This window comes from Camelus ferus, chromosome 1 (assembly GCF_009834535.1).
Source record: "Camelus ferus isolate YT-003-E chromosome 1, BCGSAC_Cfer_1.0, whole genome shotgun sequence".
NCBI lineage: Eukaryota > Metazoa > Chordata > Mammalia > Artiodactyla > Camelidae > Camelus > Camelus ferus.
Genome location: NC_045696.1, coordinates 26,997,053 through 27,022,209, shown reverse-complemented (window position 1 = coordinate 27,022,209; position 25,157 = coordinate 26,997,053). Strand labels below are relative to the sequence as shown.

General features: G+C 37.9%; 1 long non-coding RNA gene across 1 annotated transcript in view; it reads left to right on the top strand.

The window, feature by feature from the left end:
* Positions 1-25,157, top strand: part of LOC116666518 — a 230,352-nt gene that overhangs the window by 176,312 nt on the left and 28,883 nt on the right. The window contains exon 2 of the long non-coding RNA XR_004323426.1: positions 2,723-2,767. This is a non-coding gene — a long non-coding RNA (uncharacterized LOC116666518). The remainder of the gene's footprint in view (positions 1-2,722; positions 2,768-25,157) is intronic.

Here is a 25,157-nt window from a genome sequence, read left to right as displayed (position 1 = left end):
ATTCTCAAATCTTTACATAAATCAAATGTTACTTGGCAATCAAGTGATAGAAAGGTAAAATATGAATATTAATATTTATTTACAAAATCTTTAAGGATACATAAAGTTGGATGTTCCCTTTGCACATTTCTATGTACTGAAAAGGGAGAGATCAGATTAATTAAAGTACTTGTAAAAGCTAACACTGGGTCAAAACAAAACAAGCAGAAAAAACCAAGAATAACTAAAAATCCTTCTTTTTCCTGAATAGTGAAATTGATCTGATTTTTATGTTTGTGACAGAATTAAATGGATATGTATTTCTGTTCAAAACTTTGGCTTGCATATTTAAGCACAAGTCATGACATTTATGATGATTAAATACAGAGTGAATATATAAGAAACAGTACTACCATTCTGCTCTACATCTTTGGTCAAAAATTATATATTCCTTTGGGAGCATGAGCTCTTGATATATTTGGAGAATTAAGAAACCAAGTTATGATTTTATGTCAATCTTTTGCAAAGTTCAAGCCACAAATTATTACATGCATCAAATAACAAGTAGTGTTTTCCATTTTAATATAGCTAGTAGGTAAGAGTTAAAATTTGAACCCAAGTTTCTCTGACTGCAGATTCTTACCTTAACTTGTGCATCTATACTGCCCAGCAGTGTGGCTCAGTGATGGTACCCCTTTTCTTTTATTAGCCTCCTTTTTGTTTGCAAGGTTTTAAATTTATGGAGCTTATGAGAATGAGTTATTTTGTAATATATTTGAAGTTTATTTGTAATTTGCAAGTATGTTTTTTTAGGTTAATTAAATTATTTGATAATTGTTTATTATAGATTGCTAGCTAATGATATGGTCATGAAATTTATCTTTGTTCTTTAAAGTATATCATCTCTGGCTCTGATAGAGTTTGTGAAGACTCGTTTGAGAAAATGGAATTCTTGAAAGTTATGCTGCAGATAATTGAGGAGACATTGAAATTTTCTAGCAAGGCAATAATAAAATGAAGGCCATATGTAAGAATATTCTAGTAACTTTGTATGAGGTGTATTGCTATAGAAAGACAGAAGTGTCAGGCAAGCTGGCACACTAATTCAGAACTCAAAGTCTGCATCCAGAATAATTCTCCTAAACCAATTACTCATCTAGAAAGCAAGTAATTTGTGCACACTTGAAAAAAATGAATCTTACCTTATTATTTAGTGATGACTGAATATCATAAAGGTCATATACATATATATATATACACGCATAGTACATGTCTCCCTTTTTTGTGATTTCTCCGTTCTTAAAGGTAGATTATATCATTAGGGCTTCAGAAAATTGCTAAAGGAGGAGGATGAGGCAGTGCTCATTATGGGTTTATTAAAACATGATTCCATCATTAAACACAAATACTTTGCAATTATTTTATTAAACTATGCTAGTTTCCATACCTGGGATGATTATACTCAGATAGTGAATGGTAACCAAAAAAATCACTGCAATATTCACATGAAGGCAAAAATCTAGCTTTCTTGATCTCAAAGAACATTCTATAGAAATGAAAAAACAAAGACCCCTGATTATTAGCCTTAGATATAGAAATGCACATTCCTCCACTCAGTTGAACTGTTTTGACCTGGGAAAGAAAAATAAGCTAGAATAACATGTTTAGAAAAACTGCAGTCAGCTAATCAATTTTCAGTAACTCTCTGATTTATATGTCTAATAACATGACTGGCAATTTATAGTCCCTATCACTAAATCTCAAAACACAATTTGCTGCAGCCATAAGCAATTTGTTTAGTGTAAATGGCCTTTAATCCCATTGATGATTGATTAATCTATAAATCACAAAAAGAGCCACATGAGCCAGAAAAAAATAATGTCCTAGCTTTCTTATTTATTTTTAATTTTAAATTCTCTATTATTACCAATAAAAAATATGTATCTTCCAAACATTCAAGATAAGAATGTTAATTAATAAAATATGAAAACTCTAGTAATTATTACCATTAAATCATTTTGAAACAAACTCAGCAAAACACAGAGTTTTTGAGGGTTAGAAATACTTGAAGACAATTTAATTTCCTTGAAAATTTAATAGAATTGTGTTTGATTAGGTAGGCCATGAAAAAAAACCTCATCTTATTCTCTAGAATCTTAAAGTTTCCTTGTCATTTTGGTAGGAGGTGATCAATTTAAAAATATTTCTGAGGAAAATAAAACACAAAGTAGGACATTTATTTAGAAATATGAAAGGTGGTCATTTATATATTTAGTGACAACATTTAATGATTTGTCAGTTTATTATATTTAAAGAGAGAAGGCAACTAAAAGTGCAGTGTGACTAAAAGGGAAAAAGAATATATTTGACTGTCTCTATTTCCTTCCATAGGGATGTAAAGCACATAGTCAAAACAAAATGTACATGGGGTTTTATTATGGTCTTGATGAATGAGCTTGTAGGTAAGGATGGTTATTGGAGGATTGACCATGACAAAATAAATTCATCAACTTTCTATACATATTGAAAATTCCATAATCTTGGCACTATCTTACTTAGAGTAATCTGCATAGATAATTTACCTTCCCTTCTTACACTCCAGTACAGAACTGGATCAAAGTTATTTCCAACTTTACTCAACTTAAGGAAAAAAAAAATTTGTGTGAAACATGACTTGCTCAATTTTTGTCAGTTTCATTGTTCAACACCAATGTTTACATTCATGTTTTTTCTCCCCATCAAGGTGGCCTCAAGTTAACGCTGGACTTTCAAGGATACTTAAAACCTGGTGAGTTTGGTTATCATACTTCTTCTTATGCTGAAAGCAAGTTGGAAAGAAATTTGATTTTGCTGCTTCCTGTTAGAATGTTTCAAAATAGTCTGATGTCAAATGGTAGAAATTGATTTTGATCGAGTTCTGGGCTCAGCTTGCCTTGGCATACTTTTACAGGGTTGTGTTCACTCTCATTCTAATCTTTCCGGTGAGCAGACTGCTAAGGCATTATTCATGCATGTCATAGGGAGTTGGTAGTTCCATTTAGTTATTTACTGGCTTGGTTGCTTTTTTGTTGAAGCCTGAATAAAGTGACAGGAATCTTTTTTATTCTAGATTGTTCTTGGCATAGCAAATGCAAAATATTCAGTTAAAATAAATACCCGTGAGAGTCATAAATGCCATTAAGGACTTGGATTCAAAGGGAATGCTTAAGTTAGACTTGAATAAAGAGAAAAAGAGGATTTCATTTTTACAATTGCTGAAGTTGGCAGATGTAATTATTTTCTCAGATGCATTCTCTTTACTATCTGTAGGTTGTCAGTGCAGGAGGGGGAAGAGGAGGGAAGGGTTTAGTCCCCTTCTCACCCCCCATCATCCACCCCCTGTATCTAAAACCTACACATCAGTGAGAGGGCATGGGCTCCACTGGGGACCTTGGGAAGCACACAGAGCTCTAGAGATTTCCATCTCTACCCTTCCCTCCTCTCCTCTCCTTTCTCTTCCTCATAGTTGGTAAAATACATTTTACTGGATAGTTGTTCACTGGTTTCTTTTCTCTTCATGTGCTTTTAAAAAAGAGAAACAGAATATTATTTTCCAGCAGGTGGTGACAGATTTTCAACAAGGCAATGTGCAAACTGACAAGATAGAAAAGTTTTTTTCTTTCTTTCTTTTCTTTTTGGCCTTCAGAATCAAGACTTTGAGCCTTTTGTGAATATATTAGGTTAGCTGGCAGAACACTGTATCAAGGACGCCAAACCCCTGTAAAGACCTAGTCTATAACCTCTAATCTTACAGACATGAACTCTATTATTTCCCATTAAAATTAGAGGTTACCAAATTGTAACAGATGTCCTTAATAGACACGTCTTTATTACTGGGGAACATTAGGTAAATGAAAATTGCACCCCATATTTTAAGTTGCAGCTCATGAAAATACAAAGCTCTATGGCTGGATCTGGCATTTTAAGTCTAAATTATAGATGCCTTTATACAATTTGCATTAATTGATGCATCAGCAATTTTTCTAAATCACAGCAAGTATGAAATAGTGAAAATTAAAAAAAAAAATTGAATCCTAGTTACTTTAAGCAAAGTACAATATTTGACATCCCCCAATTCATAGAGACTATACAGTGCACTTCAATAGCAAGAATATTTTAATTAAATGCTAGGAGAATAGGGCTGAGGGTGGAAATCTTCCAATAAACCTATAATGAAGACAAGCTGAGGGATGAATAACTTGATAATAAAAGAGCTTTATGACTATGTGTTATTACAGATGTCTGAGTATTTTAAAGTAGATTAAGATGATCTTTATGTATAGGACAGTTAAACTACAAACACACACAAAAAATGGACAAAAATAAGAGATTAAAAAAAAAAAGTGCCAAAAGTGTCTTTGCTAAAGTCATTGAAATTAGATATCATGTCACCATGAAATTACTCCCCTTGACACACTTAATTAAATTTAAATATGTTAATATTCTATATTACTTGATAAAACTCCAGAATTGTAACTGAGCAGAACCCTATGGGGCCTACCCAGGACAGACCCCTCCCCCCATATCCTCTGCTTTAGCTCCTCTCTGAAGTACCCAGATAACAGTATCTGATGCACATTTCCTGAGTTGTTTTACAGATGCTAATGTGTAAGCAAGTGGAAGACCTTAACTACCTGATGACCATGAGCATATAGCACCACCCACCTTACTGGAACTAAGGACTGATCATGTTAACCCCTGTGACACTGTCCTGTTACCTCATCATCAGCCAGTTAGAGAATTGTGCATGAGCCCTGTGAACCCCGCTCTCACCTGGCCTTTAAAAATGCTTTCCTGAAATCCACAGGGAAGTTTGGGTGTCTTGAGAGTTAGCTGTCCTGGACTCCTTACTTGGCACCCTGTAATAAATGCTGTACTTTCCTTCACCACAACCTGGTCAGCAGATTGACATTACTGTGCATGAGTGAGCAGACCCAAGTTTGGTTCATTAACAGTATCATGTTAGAAGTTGTAATTTCGCAGTTCAGTTTTCCTCTGTTTAACAAACTGCTTTAAAAAATAACTGAATGTAGAATTTATCGTGGTGCCTCCTTGTAGGTGGATATAACATTTAAAGAGATGAAAAGTATTTAGTGCCTATGAACAAGAAGAAATGATTTTTAAATACATATTTTTTCTCACATTTATAACTCTTTGTGAAAGGAAAGCTACTATATTTCTGCTATTTTTCTATTAGTAATAGTATTTCTATGATATTTAATATAACCAGAAAGACTAGCATGTATAGATTTTTAAAAAGTTGCTTTCCCAATTCTAGAAGTGGCAATGGCAATTCTGGGTCAATCTGGAGAAAATGTGTGGACTACATATAAGTGGGAAAGTTTGACAGTAAAACCACTGCAGTAAAAACCACAGAAGGGTTTCCAGTCCAGCATGTAAAGAATTTGGAAATTGTCACTCTGTTCTAACAACAAGTAAAAAGCTGACCAAACTGAAAAATCAACTCTTCTTGGATGTGTCAGAGAAGTGATATCACAGGGCAAACCACTGTCCCCATAATTGGAAAGGCAGACAGGCAAGGACAGAGAATCACAACTTTCCAGAGGAGAAACTTCCATGAAAAGTGCCAGGGTAGGAAAACCTGAACTGTAATTGACAAATCATGGAGGCTCAGTGTAAACAAGTCTAGAGATAAAAACTCCAGGGGGAGCTTTGTCATCAGGGTAAAACTCACTTTTGTGAGATTTACCTCCAGGAGTCCTACCAGGTTCTCACAGTGGACAATAGAGAAAAATCCCCTTGTGCTTCCAGTAGGAGGAGGGGAAAAAGAACCATTTTGAAATATATCAGAGCATTCTGTTCTTAACAAGGCGTGCACTCAAGAGAAACTATTTTATCAGAGCCTAAACTACTGGGATTCTGTCGGAAGCTAACTGACCTGAGGAAAGGGAAATACTCAACACCAGCTCTCCTGAGCAATCCTGTTCCACCCAAGGGAGGGGGAACTGAGATGCATGAGGCACAGGCTGTCTATAGCACTGAGGTGAGACCTAATCACAGGACTACAGAGCACTTCCCCTCCCCCACGCTTTACGACTGCGTTACTACAGGTCAACTTACAGTAGTTCCTTTTACCCAGTGTATCATATCTGGTTGATATGAAAAATTTACAGGGCATATGAAAGGTAAAAAATACAGCTTGAAGAGGCAGAGAAAACATCAGAATCAGACTCAGATATGGCAGGGATGTTGGAGTTAACAGACCAGGGATTTAAAACAACTATAATAATTGCTAATGGCTCAAATGGATAAAGTAGACAACATACAAGAATAGATGAAAATGTAAGTAGAGACAAGGAAATTCTAAGAAAGAATGAAAAAGAAATACTACAGATAAAGAACCCTGTAACAGAAATTAAGAATGCCTTTGATAAACTCATTATTAGACTGACACAGCTGAGGAAAGATTCTCTGAGCTTCAATGTATGTCAATAGAAGCTTCCAGAAGAAAAGCAAAGAGAAAAAAGACTGAAAAAAAAAAAAAACCAGAATATAATATCTCAGAACTGTAGGACAGATATAAAAGGGTAACATATACTGTGATGGATAATTTTATGGGTCAACTTGAGTGGATCATCAAGAGACCAGCTATTTGGCTTAACATTATTTCTGGATATGTCTATGAACATGTTCCTGGATGAAACTGGCATTTGAATCAGTAGACTGAATGAATCAGATTGCCCTCCGAGGGCCTGAACAGAACGAAATGTTGGTGGAAGGGAGAATTTCCTCTTTGTGCCTGACTGCTTGATCTGGGATGTAGTCCCTGGAATGAGAACTGAATCATCAGCTCCCCTGGTTCTTAGGTCTTCAGTCTCAGACTGAACTATACCATTGGCTTTCCTGGGTCTCCAGCTTATAGAGGGTAGATTGTGGAGCTTCTCAGCCTCCATAATTGTGTGAGCCAATTTCTCAGAATAAATCTCTTTATCTATGTCTATATCTGTATGTATATATATGTATATATTTAAGAGTGCCTCTGTGTGTGTGTGTGTGTGTATGTATGTGTGTATATATATATATATATATATAAAATTTGATCTGTTTTTCTGAGGAATCTTGACTAATACATATGCACAATGGAAATACCAGAAGGAGAAGAAAGAGAAAAAAGAAGAGAAGAAATATTTGAAATAACATCCCTGGCTATACTTTTATACTTTTGTTTTTCAAATTCTCCTTTGAACCAGTCTTAATATCTTACTGGGTCCCTCGTTAATTAATGAGCTGAATAAAATTTTTGACACATTCATTTTATATTTGCATGAGAGTTACATTTTAAACTGTTTGAAAGATTTTTAAAGCATATTCAGTTTGGAAATGTAATTCCTGCCAAAACCTAGTATAATCTATGAAGCTCTGTTTGTTATGTCACAGTCCAAGGGTGAGTAAAGCTTTCCCTGTTACGTATAGGGAGCTGCAGCATCCATTTTTTCAAGTTCCTATTATAGGTAATAAACCAAAAGCATAATGACAATAGCTAAGTTGTACTGAGTACTTACTGTGAACAGTCACATATTTTATATAATGTGTCTTATCGATCCTTTGCACAATCCTATGAGGTGGTGCTAATTTTAGTCCCATTTTAGAGATAATAACTGTAATTGATTATGATAATGGTGATGATGATGGCGATAGCAAATAACATTCTGAGGTCTTATTTAATTTCCACAACAATCTCATTAGGTTGATACAATTACTTTTCCAGTTAACAGATGAGACAACTGAAGCATAGAGAGAATGAGTAACTTGTCTCTGGTCAGGCAGATGTGTGGTTCTGGAACCCATTCCTAGTGTTACGGAAACGACAGGCCAGTCAAGAAACAAGCACCACTCGGAGGGTTGGAGTACTCAGATGTATTATGCCGGCGGGCTCAGAGGGGCTTCTGCTCCGAAGCCCTGAGCACCTTCAAGATGTGCACATGAGGTTTTATAGGGTAAAGTACAAGCTTGGGGTATTCGGCCAATAGGCATGGAACAGCTTTAGCAGCAGCATCATCACAAAAGTGGAGGCGGGGAGGCAGCAAACCAACATTCCAAAGCCAGATGTATCTTTGAAAATCCAGCTGGCTAGCAAAAAAACATAAACAGCAAACCAACACTAATTAACCTAGATTTACAAGTTAGTCCAGCAGAACTCAGATCAGTATTCCAATACTTAGACTTGTTAGCCCAGCCCAGCCTCTCCTTCACATTCCTAGACTTATGAGTTATCTTGTCAGACCAGCCCGGTTTTTCCTTCACATTCCCCCCTCTTGATGCTTTCACAGCTCTAGCTGGAGTAAGCATCATCACTTATCTGTTGCAGGGGCTCTTAATTGGAGGCTAACATCTGAAGTTCTATAGCCTCTATCCACTCACTGACAAAGCGGGTCAGGAAGTTTAGGACACAGGGCCGAAATAGCAGAACTGCAAAAATCAGGAGTAAGGGACCTATGAACGGTGCCAGCCAGGAGGTCCAGCCCCAGGGGCCTGTCCATGGGCTCTTATTTAAAATACGTTTTCTCTTTTACTTGGTCTTGTAACTCTTGAACCATCTCTCTGACAATTTCTGATTGACTGGCATAAAAACAGCACTCTTTGTTTTAGGAAGAGGCAAAGTCCCCCCTCTTTGGCCGTGAGTAAGGTACAGATCCCTCCTGTTTTGTAAGACCACCTCGGCCAGAGAGTCAATCTGATTTTGCAGAGTTCCCAGGGTTTCTGCTATTTGTTGGAGATCATGGCTGAATTCACCTGTAAGCTGAAAATACAGGTTGGTACATGGGCCATTTGTCACACGGTTCCATGCAGGTGCATTGTACAACCAAGTAGAGTGAGGGCATTAGCGTCAGTAACATCAGCCTTATGATTATCTTAGACATGATGCTGCAGTGATGGCACTAATTATAACAAGATATAAAATAGCTATCAGGATTCTATGGCCTATGTTCCAGTCAGGTGGGGCGGCGCTTGCTAGCCCCACTGCTAATACGCAGACTAGTATAGCAAACAAGGAAAGAGGCAAGGGAGCACAAAAGAAATACATTTAACAGCTGCGTTGAGCTTTCCTCAAGCTTCGGCCGTGCGTTGACTAGCCAGCTTCCGGGTGTGGCTAGAGCAGGGCTTGTCGATCCTTTTCTGGTCCCTCTTGATCTTGATCTTGAGCAGGTCTCCAGGGACACTCTCAATTTTCCAGGGACCCTCTGTCTGAGGTGAAGTTGCTCTCTTAACCCTGGAGTGGTGGATCCAAGGGATGACTCCTGCAACTTTAACAGCTGTAGGGGTAGTTAATACCACTAAATATGGTCCCTTACAGTGAATAACGGCATGTGTCACTCGATGGCCCCCTACTCGACAGGATTGTGGTTGGCAGAAATGGCGGGCAGTTGAGTCCCCAGTAGCCCCTATAATAGTCACCTTTTTCTTGGTCAGGGGGGCTACAGGTTGGGTCAAACCACAGAATACTCTGCTCCTGTGTCTACCATAAAAGTCATTGGTTGGCCCCCTATAAACATCTTGACCTTGGGCTCCCAGGGGCCCAGGGGCAGGGAGCCTGGTCTCTCCTATTCTGAGTCGACCACAGCCAGTCCGATGTGATTACTGGCTGGTGGCTCCAGCTGATAAGTAGGCCTTTTGAGGGGTGCTCTCTTTCCATCCTTTCTGTTTGGACACTCGTTCTTCCAGTGTCCTGTCTCCCAGCAGTATGCGCACTGGTCTCGGCCCAGGGGCATCCATGCTTGGGGTCCCCTCTTCCGGGGTGGTGCAGGATTCTGGCTGAAGCTTGTTTTCCTCAGGGCTGCTGCAAGGAGTGCGGCTTTCTGCTTCATTCGCTGGTCTGCTTCTCGTTGGGCTTCCCGCTCTCGGTTTACAAAAACTTTGTTTGCAACTTCCAGCAGCTGTGTAGCATTCATCCCTGCAAATCCAGTCCAGTTTTTTTTTGAGTTTCTGGCGTATATCTGGGCATGATTGGGCTATGAAGGCAGCATTGACCATCAGCTGGTTTTCCTGGGCCTCAGGATCAAAAGGAGTGTAGACTCGGAATGCATCACATATTCTCTCATAGAAGTCAGTGGGGGTTCCGTCTGGCCTCTGGGTCACCGTGGTCGTTTTAGACATGTTATTTGGCTTCTTGGCTCCTGCTCTTAGCCCTTGTAGGATGGCCTCCTGGTACTCACACAGCGCTTCTCTTCCTTCTTGGGTGTTAAAGTCCCAGTCTGGTCTGGTGTCTGGGGCATGTGTCATGGCCCATCCCTCAACATCCATTGTGTCCCCAGGGGCTCGGCCCTGCGGCCATTTTCGTGCTTCAGTGAGAATGCTTCTCCTCCCCTCCGTATTGAAAAGAGTCAGAAGCAGACATCTTCACAGGTGGGCCGGTGAGAATGGAAGATAGACTCTATGAGGTCAATCATAGCCTGCGGCTTGACAGCCTGATTACAGTCGTCATATACCACAAAGTAGAAATCATCGTGGGCTGGACAGAGACCACATATTTGCATGACTTTGCAACAGAGCCCGAAGGCTGTCCCACCATCGCTTTGGGACTGGGCAGGGGCTGGCGCTCCCCGACAGTTGCCATGGAGGCGGCGGCCGAGGTGGAGGCGGCGCCAGGGCTGCAGGGGCTGCTGCTGCTGCTATTTGCTGGGCGGCTTTTCAGAGTAGGAAGGAGTATGATGGCGCCAATTGAGAAGGGCTGTGGTGCTAAAGGGTTGGTAGCAGATTACGGGGTTCCTGGGCTGAACAGTCCTGTTTTCCCCAACTTGTTGTGGCCCTTGTGTCTCCCGCAGCGGCATTTGGAGGGCCGGTGGTGCTGGCTTCCTGGCTTGTGCTGAGCGGATTCTCCTTCCTACCGGCTCAGGCTGGGGGCTGGGCTCTGCCTCTGGGTCCTCAGAAGGGAGGTGTTGGTGCCCCGGGGGCATACGGAGGGGGTAGGCATATCTGTCTTCTGCGTCTCCCTGGAAAATAGGCTTTTTTCTGTCTGTCTTTTTGGCCTGGACTGGCTGGGCTGCTAGTATTTTGCATTGTCCAGGTCCATTTGAGCAGAACTGAATCCATGGGGGTAGAGTCTGGGCGATGTTCAGCCAGGAGTCAGTGTAAGGGAATTGATCTGGGTGGCCTGGGGTTCCACTGATTATTTGATAGAGTGCTCACACTGTTGCTAGGTCCAGAGTTCCTCCTGAGGGCCACCCAACTCCAAAGGCCAGCCATTCAAGCTCACACAAAGTGCGGAGCCTGCCAGGGGTCATTCGAATTCCAGTCTCCTGAGAACCCCTTTTTGAAATTCTTAATCATGCAGTCTAGAGTGGTGGGTTTCGACTTAGAGCCTCCCACTTTTTTTAGATGTTTGGGAAGGTAGTCTTTATATCTTTTCTTTCTTCACTCCTCAAAACACCGAGTTCCCAGAGAGACTGCTCTCTTGCTGGGTCTATGAGTTGTTTGAAGGCTAATTTGGTCAGGGAGTCTGGGTTCCAGTCACAGCTGATGTCTCTGGAGCTCAAGGCCTCAAGCAGCTCCAGGGACTTTCTTCATTAAATCCTCTCTATATCCTGAACTAACGTATCAGGGGCGTGGGACTGACGGCAGATGGTAATACAAATGGACTAGAAAAGGGACCTCCAAGGCCAGGTAAGCCCGGTCCTGAAGGAATTCGTCTTCTAAACTCGAGTCCTGGGGGTCTGGGGCTAGGCAAAAGGGGCACTACTTGGGTCTGTTCTGTAGGGGAACACTAAGTCTCGGGTGTTCTGTGACAGAATCAGGTAGGAGACTTTTCAAAGAAATAGCATCCTAGCCTCCGAGGGCACAGGGGCGTTGACTCATTGGCTGTCTATGTCCTTTTCCCTCCCAGTGTAGCCACCCTGTGCCGGTGTCGCAGACAAGACAAGGGAGGGTTTTCGTTGTGCCCGCCTGGCTGCTCCCCTCGTGGGGACGAAGGTGCCTCTTAGCTTTGGCGGGTCAGTATAAGCCACTGACTCCGATCAGGACCCTGAGGGACCGATACCGCCCTGAGCCGTATGAGGTCACCACGGAAAGGCAGGTTGGGACTCACTCGAACTCTGTAGCAGAATGCTGTGGAGCTACAAACTCGAGCCTATCGCATGCTTCACAGGCCGCTCATTCACTCACACACACACACACACACACACAGAGGTTAACAACATTCTTCCCACCAATACCAATATCCTGTTTCCTGTAGGAGGGGATCCGCCTCCTCTTCTGTCCACTGGGACAGGACCTGATACCTGACCTGATTTCCCCGTCTGAAATACCATCAGACGGAGAGCCTGTAGGAGGGGATCAGCCTCCTCTTCTGTCCAGTGGGACAGGACCTGATACCTCCTGGGGGTACCTACCTTGTCCGGACGGCCACCTGGTGAGTCTGTTCGTCCCTCCATGGAGTCTGGATCTGGTTGTAGCCCAGCCACCTGGGGGCCGAGTTGCCGTCAGGAAAGAGAACCCGAAATACCGTCGGGCGGCGCCACCTCTTTCGCTGCCGGAATCCCGTCCCCCGGTCGGCTGGAGCCACCAGTCCAGCAGCTCAAGGGGCCAGCGTGGTTGTATCTCGCTGGGGCCTCCAGAAATGTTACGGAAACGACAGGCCAGTCAAGAAACAAGCACCACTCGGAGGGTTGGAGTACTCAGATGTATTATGCCGGCGGGCTCAGAGGGGCTTCTGCTCCAAAGCTCTGAGCACCTTCAAGATATGCAGATGAGGTTTTATAGGGTAAAGTACAAGCTTGGGGTATTCGGCCAATAGGCATGGAACAGCTTTAGCAGCAGCATCATCACAAAAGTGGAGGCAGGGAGGCAGCAAACCAACATTCCAAAGCCAGATGTATCTTTGAAAATCCAGCTGGCTAGCAAAAACACATAAACAGCAAACCAACACTAATTAACCTAGATTTACAAGTTAGTCTAGCAGAACTCAGATCAGTATTCCAATACTTAGACTTGTTAGCCCAGCCCAGCCTCTCCTTCACATTCCTAGACTTATGAGTTATCTTGTCAGACCAGCCCGGTTTTTCCTTCACACTAGGTGAATCCATGTTCTTTCCATGGATGGCACTTCTTAACTAGAATAGATACCAAAGCATCTGTGAACACGTTAGTGTGATTTCCAGCTATGCATGCGTGCATTTTTCTGGGAGAATGTGTCCACTACTTTCATTATATTCTCCATAAGGTATGAGATCCCAACACGTATGTGTTGCTATATGCTGTATCACATGGCACCATTCTTCCTACCTCTTGTCAAAAAAAGAATACATTGAAAACAAAACTTGAAATTTTCTCTACTATAAAATTCATAGAAAATAATATAAGTCATCCACATGTTTATTTGATAAGAATTATTCTTTTTAGGCTTGCTAATTGCTAAAAAGCAGTATCTTCTTATGTCAAGATTATTGTTTGTCTCTTAGATTGACAAATGCATGAAAAATGGGGTTTTTGTGACTCATATGACTTATGTGACTGTAGTAGTTTGGCAATTATAAGGGGAGTATTGTTTGCACAACAGAGACAAACTGTAAAACTATAAACTATAAAACTATAGCTATAGATAGACCTATCTCTCTTGATACAATTTTTAAAAAATTTCCACCTCTTGCAATGCCAATTCCATTTTAACTTGGCTGTGCAATGAGCTTTCTGCTTTATAATATGGTAGTATGAGCTAAAAGTGAAAAAGAGAAAAGGAAGGAAGAATGAAGGAAGAGGGAAAGAAAGGAAAGGAGGGGAGGAAAAGTTGACATACAGTTTGCTGGGCAAATATGCAATAATTTTCTAGGGAAATACAATATTGCTTTCCTAACTGAATGAACCTCTCTCTTTTCTAATAAATACTGTTCCTGCTGTATCTGCTTTCATTTTCCAGTTAAGATGCATTTGAATTTAAATCTTTTTTTTTTTTTTCAGTTGAGTAATCACTTAATTTGGTCAAAAAAAGAGAATTAATAGCACATGTATTTATGTTAATCTCTAACCTCCTGACCAATACAAATGTCATTCTTTTATAATTACTTAAATTGTTCCTTTCGTGTACCACAGAATCGTTCTGTATGATGAGCAAAACTCCGTTCTCTGCTATGTTAATTCACAGCTAAACTTCACCAGACTTCATCCAGTCCTCTAGGATGTAGTCCCCGTCATTGCTTTGTATTTACCAGCTCCCTCCCCTTCTCTTTGGCTTTTAAAATTCTTTTATATTATTGTACATTAATTATTTAATGTCTGTGTCCCACAACTAAAATAGTAAGCCTTTGAAGTTCAGAGCTATATCTTGTTTATCTTTATGTCCATAGCATAGTCCAAGTCACATGGTAAGTGCTGATGAATTGTTTTGTAGAAAACTTTTATTATTTATATTGAATAAGGGAACTCTACAAAGTCTATTAATTTTAAAGCATTCAACATTTACAAACGATACTTCGTGGTGCAAAATATGCATGCCCTGGCTACTCTCTGGGATTCCAATTTAGTCATTTAGAACAGAATTTAATGTCCGTATTTATATTAAGCCCATAGGCAATTCTGAGGCATCTCAACTTTGGGGTAAAACCGGGTTGTGTGTTCTCAAAGTCTCTCACAATATTATGAATACTGTTTTTCTTAAGTGACTTTAAAGTTGTACACAGTATAATGAATCCCTGATTTGTCAACCTCTAATAATTTGCTAAGACCATTATGAGTTTCAGTATTTGGTTCCTCAAAATACTGATTTTTAGTCTGGGAACATTACCAATTTTAAGAAGTATGTTCACTTTTTCATACTTAATCATTTTAAAATATTTTAAAATAGGCTACTGTGCTAATTAACATTCTGTGAAATAATCAAGATTTGCAGTTGTTCCCTACTGGCAACAGAGATGTCCCCTTGGGATGATTTGGGTTGTCATACATTTAGTGTTGCAGGGTCAGTGATGATAAATTCCTGCTGTGCTTGGGGCAGTCCTGTATGATCCAGACTTGTCCATTTCAAAATATCGATGGTTTTCGCTTTGAGAAATAATATTAGAATAGTTCTAATTAAAGAGAAGTGATGATTGGATATGCCAACAAAAGTAGATGAAAGGAATCAGAAGTCTAGTAGAAAAGGCATTGTTATTTTTTATTGAACTCTACATATGCTCTGAGGAAAGGACATGTTAAAACAATATGAGTGATATGTCCTGCTTTCTGTAGTTCACTCATATGAATCTTAGAGAAAATTTATTTCTGAAGTGGGCTTTTTCTGACCATATCTCAAAATCATTGCAAACACACAGACATTGTGCCAAATTTTTATGTGTATTACCTCATTCGATCCTCATAATAATATTCCCAATATACGGATTAATAAACCAAGACCAAAGAGAACATTATTATTGTTTTAATTTGGGGGGAGAAGAAATAATTTACATAAGTTCACACAGCTTGTACACAGCAGAACTAGAGAATTAAATGCCCAAATCTGACTGTGCTGCCAGAATTTGTAGGGTTCTGGGTGGCAAGAAAAACAAAACAAAACAAAACCAATCCTGGCTGAAAAAGCAAGAAAAATTATAACTTGATGGATATAAGGTAAACTTGCAGCATCCATTAGAAGGCTGTAGAATCAGGCTCAGAATTTGGACTTGAACCAAGGGAGACTAGGCTGATAAGAAAAGAGCCAAGATCAGGTCTTTGGCACAAAAGCCACTGTCACAGGACATGTAGCCACCACTGCTACAGGGTAGACGATGACAGCTCACAGTTGGATTCTCAACACTGCCACCACCCCTGTGAATTTTCTGTCTCTCTTTGTGCCTTTGTTTTATTGTTTTAGAATTCAAAATCCCAGGTATGAGTACCAAGTTTGCTGATCCAATGTCCTCAAGCTTTCAGAGCAAAAAGGGAAGTAGATGAATACCTCCACTCTTCAGCTTTTAACTTCTTTAAGTGTGTGACAGGGATTTACTTGCCACTAATATGGTGTTTCCCCCAGAGAGACAGTGTTAGAATACTGGCATTCTTCACATCCTAAATAATGCAGTAGTATTGGGTTAGTTGTGGACAAATGGATTTCTCTTATATTCTTCAGTCATTCTTCCTGCGTTTTCCCATTAGTTTTTAAATGCACATAAATATGTCAGCAGACTCCTCTGTGAGAACAAGTTGTATTACAAACTTTTGTACTGAAATAGGTTGTTTGAAGCACAAAACAGGGAAGGGCAATAAATTACGTAGGTCAATTCACAAATGTCTACTTAATCCTAATGCAGTTATTATGTCAAATTTTTTTATGTGTGTGATGATCACAGGTAGTTTCTTTTCCACATACTCTCTTAGCTATGTAGTTTTCAAACTTCTTTGCCTCATGACCCCTTTAAAATGTTGAGGACCACAAAGGGCTTGTGTATATATAGGTTATATTTATCAAAAGTCACTATGTTAGAAATTAAAAATGAGACCTCATTGGAAGGAAATAATAATAAACTCTGTATATTTAATATAAATGACACATTTTGGGAAATTTTTGAATAGTTTTTGGAAACAAAAAGTAAGTCCTGAGGTGTGTGGCATTTTAAAAAATATTTCAGAAAAGCTCTTTACTGTCTAAATTAATAAAAGATACCATTCTGGATTATATCTGCTTCTGCATTTAATCTGTTGTGATAGCATATATCACATAGCTTCTAGGAAAAGTCCATTATAAACTCATGACAGAATGATTCTGAAAAAGGCAACTAATTCTTAGTAGTAGCATTATCTAAAGAGTTTTGATCTCATGGACCCCCTAAAAGATGTGGGGAGCCACAAAGGGTTCCTGGACCACTTTGCAAACTGCTGTTTCAGCTGAACAGTTATGGTGGGGGGATTATATGCATTACTATCTCCAATTTGTAGAATAAAAGCATAATAATTTTTAAATGCTCTTTATTTAAATACTGTTTTTTAATTTTCAAATTAATTTCACATATAATTTTTTTAAGCCTTATACTAACACTGTTAAGTGGACAAGAGATAGTATTATCCCCATTTTACAGATAAGGGAAATGAGAGAAGTTTAAAACTTGCCCAGCATTAGTTAGCTTTTAAGCATAAAAGCAGGAATCAGAACCAGGGCTTTTGGCTCCTGAATCAGGATATTTTCTATACAGCATATTAAAATGACTAATGGTATGTCAAGTTTTTCCCAGAATAATTCTTAACTGATTCTATGGGAAAGTGTAGGTTCCCATGTAATCTATGTTCCATTTTGTGATCACGGTACAAAACAAGGAACGTTACTCGCCATCTGATTCTACATGATTAAGTCATTAGCCACTGCAGTTGCTGATATACAGTACATCCTGAAAGGGATTTTTGACAAAGAACATCATCGGCACTCTGTGCTTTGAGAAATAGGCAAAATAGACCCTTAGATGGTTAAATATATTTCAGGAAAAATATGTTTATGAACCTGGATTCTTGCATCTTCCCATACTTAGAAAAGTACTAAAATTATTAACTGACGTATCTATTCCTTGTGACTAGCAGTAACCTTCTACCAAGATGTTTGCTGGATTGCATGTACTCCTTAGCCCAAATCATCATAAATACTGGCCTCTGCCCCTACCTCTTTGAGGCAGTTCCCCAGAGCTAACTTAGAGGCTATCTCCCGGACTATGGTCTTCCATAAGGTTTCCGAATAAAAAGGAACTCACAGCTCTCAAGTTGTGCATTTTTATTTCAATCGACAGTGGTAATAGGAAGGTGGTGGTGGTAGTTCCTTCAAAGGGAATGGAAGTCTTGGAATCGGTGATGCAGCTGGAAAATACTGGTGTTTTATTGGAAGTGTGCAGCTGGACCTAGGAGGAGTTAATTTTTTTAGACAGTGAGTGCATGTATGGTGCTTTCTTCTTCCAGGTGTTTAGAACTAGGAAACAAAACAGCCTAGGCTTTGAAAATTTTTAGACTTAAGAGTTTTCAGACATATCCCACAACAGGTTTCTCTTAATTGTTGTAAATTGGGAAGTGACAGTGTTTTCTTGTAAAGAAAAAATGAAAGCTTCATGAGGCAATGACTGCCTCTTTTATTTACCTCTGATCTCTAAAGCTTAAACCAGAGAACTCAAGTTGTCATTTGCTTCGTAAATGAGGGAAGGATATTTGTAACAGTCCATCTACTTTCCTCTATGGAAGGAGAGTAAATGTGATTTAACCTCTCTAGCCAACCCAACTGCTGAGTATAAGATTTGTCAATTAGAGGGCTGTTTGACCTGCTGTCAGCTAAGCCACACCTCCCTTTTACTCTGAAAGGCTTTACAAAAGGTGGTGACCCCAGGATAATTAACAATTCTGTTGATACCTAATTGGTTTCAAGAGCTTTGCATATACCTAGAGAGAGTGAATAGGCTATCCCTTTCCTTTCCTTTTAAAATACAGGTTTCACTCTCTCACATTATGAATTAACCAAATAAAAGTGAAATGAAGATTAGAATGACACCCTGTCTTCTCTGTCACTCTCAGTTCTCAGGAATATAGCTGAAACAGTCAACTGGTGGTGAATAGGCTTTGGCATCTGAATTCTGGGTTGATTTATTTACTTGTAGAATGTGTGTGTGTGTGTGTTGTGAGTGTGTGCGCGTGCACGCATATGCGTGCACGCATGCACGTGTGCGGCCTGTAAAATATGCCTATGTTGAAGTTGTCTTTCAGATGATAATTAAGCCATACTAACAGGGACTGTATTTTTCTCTCAATTTTATAAATATTACCAGAAACTAATAAATACTGGACATAACAGAAATATAATAGAACATTTTTAATCTGTAATGTCATATTGACATTAAAGAGGGAAAAATCTATAGGAAAAGAAAACATGTCCCTATGAGATTCTATTAGAAGAGTAAAATATGCCTTAGGGAAAGAGTCTTAGAGTTATTCCTATGAAAGTAATCAAAAAATATTCCATGAGAATTATTCTTAAGAATTAAAGATTCTATTCCACACTTACCAAACCTGAAAAACAGAATGTGTATATATGAAGAATCTTGATAGTAAGCTAAAATATTTCCATGTTTTTATTTTTTTATTAAAAAATTTGACATGTAGTTGATTTACCATATTGTGTTAGTTTCAGGTATAGCAAAGTGATTCAGTTATATAGATGTATGTATATTTTTCAGATTTGCCACTATAGGTTATTACAGGATATTGAAGATAGTTTCCTGTGCTATCCAGTAAATCCTTTTTGCTTATCTATTTTATCTATAGTAGCTCGTCTCTGTTAATCCCATACTCTTAATTCATCCCCCCATCCCTTTCCCCTTTGGTAACCATAAGTTTGTTTTCTATGTCTGTGAATATGTTTCTGTTTTGTATCTAGATTCATTTATATTATTTTTTAGATTCCTTATATAAGTGATATCATATACTATTTGTCTTACTCTGTCTGACTAACTTTACTTAGTTTGATATTCTCTAGGTCTACCCATGTTGCTGCAAATGTCAATATTTCATTCTTTTTTATGGCTGGGTAATATTCCATTGTATATATACACCGTATCTTCTTAAACCAATCATTTGTTAATGGGCACTTGGGTTGTTTCCATGCCTTGGCTATTGTAAGTAGTGTAGCTATGAACATAGGGTACATACATCTTTTCGAATTAGAGTTTTAGTCTTTTCTGGATATATGCCTGGGATGGGATTGCTGGATCATATAGTAGCTCTAATTTTAAAGGAAACTTCATACTGTTTTCCATAATGGCTAAACCAATTTACATTCCTACCAACAGTGTAGGAGGGTTCCCTTTTCTCCACACTCTCTCTAGTATTTATTAGTAGACATTTTGATGACAGCTATTCTGATCAAGGTGGGTGACACCTTTTGTGGTTTTGATTTGCATAACTCTAATAATTAGCAATATTGATCATCTTTTCATGTGCCTGTTGTCCATCTGTATGTCTTCTTTGGAGACATATCTGTTTACATTTCCTGCCCATTTGTTGGTTTGTTTTTTGTTTTTTTTTTTTTTGATGTTGAGTTGTATGAGCTGTTTTTATATTTAAGATATTAAACTCTTGTCAATTGCATTGTTTATAAATATTTTCTTCCAGTCTTTAGGTTGTCTTTTCATTTTGTTTATGGTTTCCTTTGCTGTAAAATAGGTTGTAAGTTTAACTAATCCCCATTTGTTTATTTTTGCTTTTGTTTCTGTTGCCTTGGGCAACTGATCTAAGAAAACATTGCCATGATTATGTCAGAGGATGTTTTGCCTATGTTCTCTTCTAGAATTTTTATAGTGTCATATTTTATATTTAAGTCTTTATGCCGTTTTGAGTTTATTTTTGTGAATGGTGTGAGGGAATGTTCTAACGTCATTGATTTACATGCAGCTGTCCAGCTTTCCCAACACCACTTGCCAAAGAGACTGTCTTTTCTCCATTGTATATTTTTGCTTCTTTTGTTAATTGACCATAGGTGTGTGGGTTCATTTCTGGGCTCTCTATTCTGTTCCATTGACACTTATGTCTGTTTTTGTGCCAATACCATGCTGTTTTGAGTACTGTAGCTCTGTAGTATTGTCTGAGGTGTGGGAGGGTTATTCCTCCAGCTTCGTTCCTTTCCCTCAAGATTACTTTGGCAATTCTGGATCTTTTGTGGTTCCATATAAATTTTAGGATTATTAGTTCTAGTTCTGTGAAAAATGTCATGAGTATTTTGATCAGGATCTTATTAAATCTGTAGATTGCTTTGGTAGTTATGGCCATTTAACAATATTAATTCTTCCAGTCCAAGAACATGGGATATCTTTTCATTTCTTTAAATTATATTCAATATCCTTTATCAATGTTTTATAGTTTTTTGTATATAGGTCTTTCACCTCCCTGATTAAGTTTATTCCTAGGTATTTTTTTAACTCATTTTAAACAGGATTTTTTTTTTTTTTTTTTACTTTCTCTTTCTGATATTTCATTGTTAGTATAAAGAAATGCAACAAATTTCTATATATCAGTCTTGTTACCTTGCTGACTTCATTTGTCAGTTCTAATAGTTTTTGTGTGGAGTCTTTAGGGGTCTCCATATAAAGTGTCATGTCATCTGCATATAGTGATAGTTTTACCTCAGCTCTTCTATTGGGATACCTTTTATTTCTCTTTCTTGTCTGATTACTGTGGCTAGGACTTCCAATGTTATGTTGAGTAGAAGAGAGGAGAATGGGCATACTTGTCTTGTTCCTGAAGCAGAGGGAAGGCTTTAAGCTTTTCATCATTTAGTATTATGTTGGCTATGAGTTTGTCATAAATAGACTTTATTGAGATATGTTCCCTCTATACCCACTTTGGTTAGAGTTTTTATCATGAATAAATGTTGAATTTTATCAAATGTCTTTTCTGCATCTATTGAGACAATCATGTGGTCTTTGTCTTTCCTTTTTTTTTAATGTGGTGTATCACGTTGATTGATTTGCATATATTGAACTACCTGTGTGACCTTGATATGAATCCAACTTGATCATGGTGTGTGATCCTTTTAATGTATTGTTGGATTCAATTTGTTAAATTTTTGTTAAAGACTTTTGCATCTATATTCATTGAAGATGTTGGTCTATAATTTTCCTTTTTTGCAGTGTTCTTGTCTGGCTTTGGTATCAGGGTGATAGTGGCTTCCTAGGATGACTTTGGGAGTATTCCCTCCTCTTCAATCCTTTAGAATATTTTGGGAAGGATAGGTGTTAAGTTCTTTGTGTGTCTGGTAGAATTACTTAGTGAAGCCATCCAGTCCTGGACTTTTGTTTGCAGGGAGTATTTTGTATTACAGATTCTATTTCACTTCTAGTGATCAGTCTGTTCAAATTACCTGTTTCTTTGTGACTCAATTTTGGTAGGATATATGTTTCTAGAAATCTGTCCTTTTCTTCTTCTAGGTTGTCCAATTTATTGGTGTATGAACTGTTCATAGTATTCTCTTATGATTTTTTTGTATTTCTGCAGTATTGCTTGTTATTTATCCTCTTCGATATCTTATTTTGTTTATTTGTGTTCTCTCTCTTTTGTTCTTGGTGAGCCTGGCTAGACGATTGTTGATGTTGTTTATCTTTTCAAAAAACCCAGCTCTTGGTTTTATTGATCTTTTCTATTATATTTTGACCTCTATTTCATTTATTTTCATTTTTACTATTCCCTTCCTTCTGCTAATTTTAGATTTTGTTTGTTCTTCTTCTTATAGGTGGTAGATTAGGTTGTTTGAGATTTTTCTTATTTCTTGAGGAAGGCCTGTATTGCTACAAACTTCCCTCTTAGAACTGCTTTTGCTCCATCCCATACATTTTGTAAGGTTGTGTTTTCATCGTCATTTGTCTTGAGATATTTTCTGATTTCCTCTTTGGTGTCATCATTGACCCATTGGTTTTTTAGTAGCATGTTGTGTAGTGTCCATTTGATCATTTTTTCCCGTTTGATTTTCATGTTTTTAGATAGTCAGTTTCACAATAAGTCATTTTTCATACCCACATAAACTCAAAGAACATTAGTGCTGAACAGGGGTACTTGAGTCTGCAACATTCTTTCATTTATACACAGTGTATTGGTTGAGAGTGCAACCCTGGTACTAAACTGTCTGGATTTTAATCCAGACTCCAGGACAAAGTAGCTTTGGACTCAGGAAATTGAAAAAGAAAATTCCCAGTGCCAATGGTCCCTAATCTGTAATATGGAACAATAGTAATACTCATCTCATTACTTGAAAGATTAAATGATTTAATGACTATAAAGAGGTAAGTGCTCAGTAAATGTTAGACATTATTATTATTCACAGAAAGGGTCCCAAAGAAATGAAGAGCTTTCCCCCCACTTATTTAGTGGCAAGGGCAGATTCAGACCCAGTTCTTTTAACATTTTTGCCAAAGACAATCCCATTACTCCAGGGCCACAAACAGCTAGAGCCAAACAGCTCTATTAATTTTAAAGTCAAGATAAAAAAAGATTTTCCCCAAACCAAACTTTTTTGTTTACCTGTCCTATTCTTTCTTATCCCTCTTCATATGTGTATTCTTGAATTCGCCTAATTTGGAAAGTCACACACACACATTCACACTCTGGTATCTTGAAAAGAGAATGTCCGTTCAATAAATATTGTTGATTGAATCCAAATGAGGTAATCTCGATCTCTGTGGTCTTGACATATGAGGCAAAAAACCAAAAAACAAACAAACAAAAAACATGGGGCCTTTTTTATGAGCAGAAAGCCCACTTCTAGAAAATAATCTCCTGTTAACTTATTTTCATATTATCTCCAAAACACAGACTGGATTCATAAGCAGTTTAGTCAATAACAATTGTTTTCAGTAAGCTATGCCTATAATTTCTTGTTAATCATCTGTGATTTCATTGTTGTTGAAAATGAGAATTATTTGATCCAATAAGTATATATTATATATTTCTGTAGTAGAGTGGGAAAGATTAAAATTAACATTTTTGATGTGTCAAGAATTTGATAATGCCAGCTCATTTAACCTTCAGAACAACTCTCTGAGTTGCTAGTAATAACACATACTACTGTGTGTGCATATACCATGTTTTGGCACTAATGCTAAGTACCTAACACTCATAGCAATTAATCTTCATAACAACACTTTAAAGGAGATCCCATTGTCATTTCCATTTTATAGAGGAGGAACCACTGCCCTAAGAAGTTACATAATCAGCCCTTGCTCTTACAGTGGCAAAGTGCATATCTTTTTGCATACATTCCGCCTGCGTAGCTCTTAGCATCTAGCCTAGTACCTGGCATCTAACATGATGCCTGACTCATACTAGACAAACCATAAATATTTGTGGAGTAAGTCGTTATGAGAAATAGTATGGTTTGAAAAGAACAGGAAATTTGGTTTCAGACAGCACTGGTTAAAATCCCTGCTTCAGTGCTTCTAATTAACTACCATTATGTTGTTTTATCATTTCTGCAACTTGGTTCCATTTATCTAAAATGGGCTTAACTGTAGACGTGTTAAGTTGTGAGGAAAAGTGCATTTACAGTGCTTAGCCTAGTGCCTCTGTATCTTTAGTAGATACTCAGTTGTAATTGCCATTGTGTATGTGTATAGGCATCGATATCAAATGCACTAAATATGTTTCATACATTATCATAATGATGCAAAGAGGCTAGCAAAATTGATCAGGTAAGAATTTCTTATTGCTCATCTTTTACTGTCTCTTAACTACTGAGCTTTTGTTCTAAGTTTCATTATTCCTATATATAAGCTTTATTTTCATCCAATAAAAAATATTATCCTTTGGGTTTGAACTGTCTTCTCTAAATTATAAGAAAAACAGTATCATAGTCACTTCTACAGTAAAGCATTACCAATTATATTAAGTACGTAAAATGTATTTAATGAATTTTTGTGGGAAAGATATATGAAGTTTCACAGAAATCTTTAAAAGAAAAATGTATTTATACTACTTATAAATATATGCATTTATAAATTAAATTGTACATTAGATAAATGCATTAAAATATATTTATAAATTAGAAGATTGACATATGCTGAGTATTGATGATGGAAGTATTTCCTAGAACTAGTCTGCCCATTTTGTAATAAATGTGTTTAATAATCAGTTAATTCATCCTTATTTATGATATTTAAATTACTAATAGCTTGTAAATTTGTAGAGCATATCATATAATCATTACATTTCCTTCCCTTGTTTAAACTAATAATGCTGTCTATTGATTTAGCCAGCTAAGTGATTATTTGAGGACTTAGATATTTATTGGAATAAATGTTGAGCTCATGCTGAGGTTGTTTAAAAGTGAAACATTCTGTTGAAACACCTAGATGCAGAATAGGTAGGTATTTTAAGTTAATTCTGAAAGAAGTCTCTTTTAGACAAACATCTTGTTATTCTTTCCTATTACATGTGGATCAGAGTTACCCTTTATCCCTCTGGCAATTCCAGCAAATGTTCTAAGTGCCTACATTCATTTCTTACTATTTTCTGCTTCTCATTAGTGAACAGTTCTCAGTATATCAGAGTACATGGAATATTTTGTACTGAGTAGCTCTTGTTACCAAGTCTTCTGAGGATTTTTTGACATTCAAAATGATGTTCTACTGCAACACTGAATCTTTTTCTTTATGTCAGATTCCCAGTGTATAAATTACATAGTTAAAAATGAGATCTCCAACGTGTTA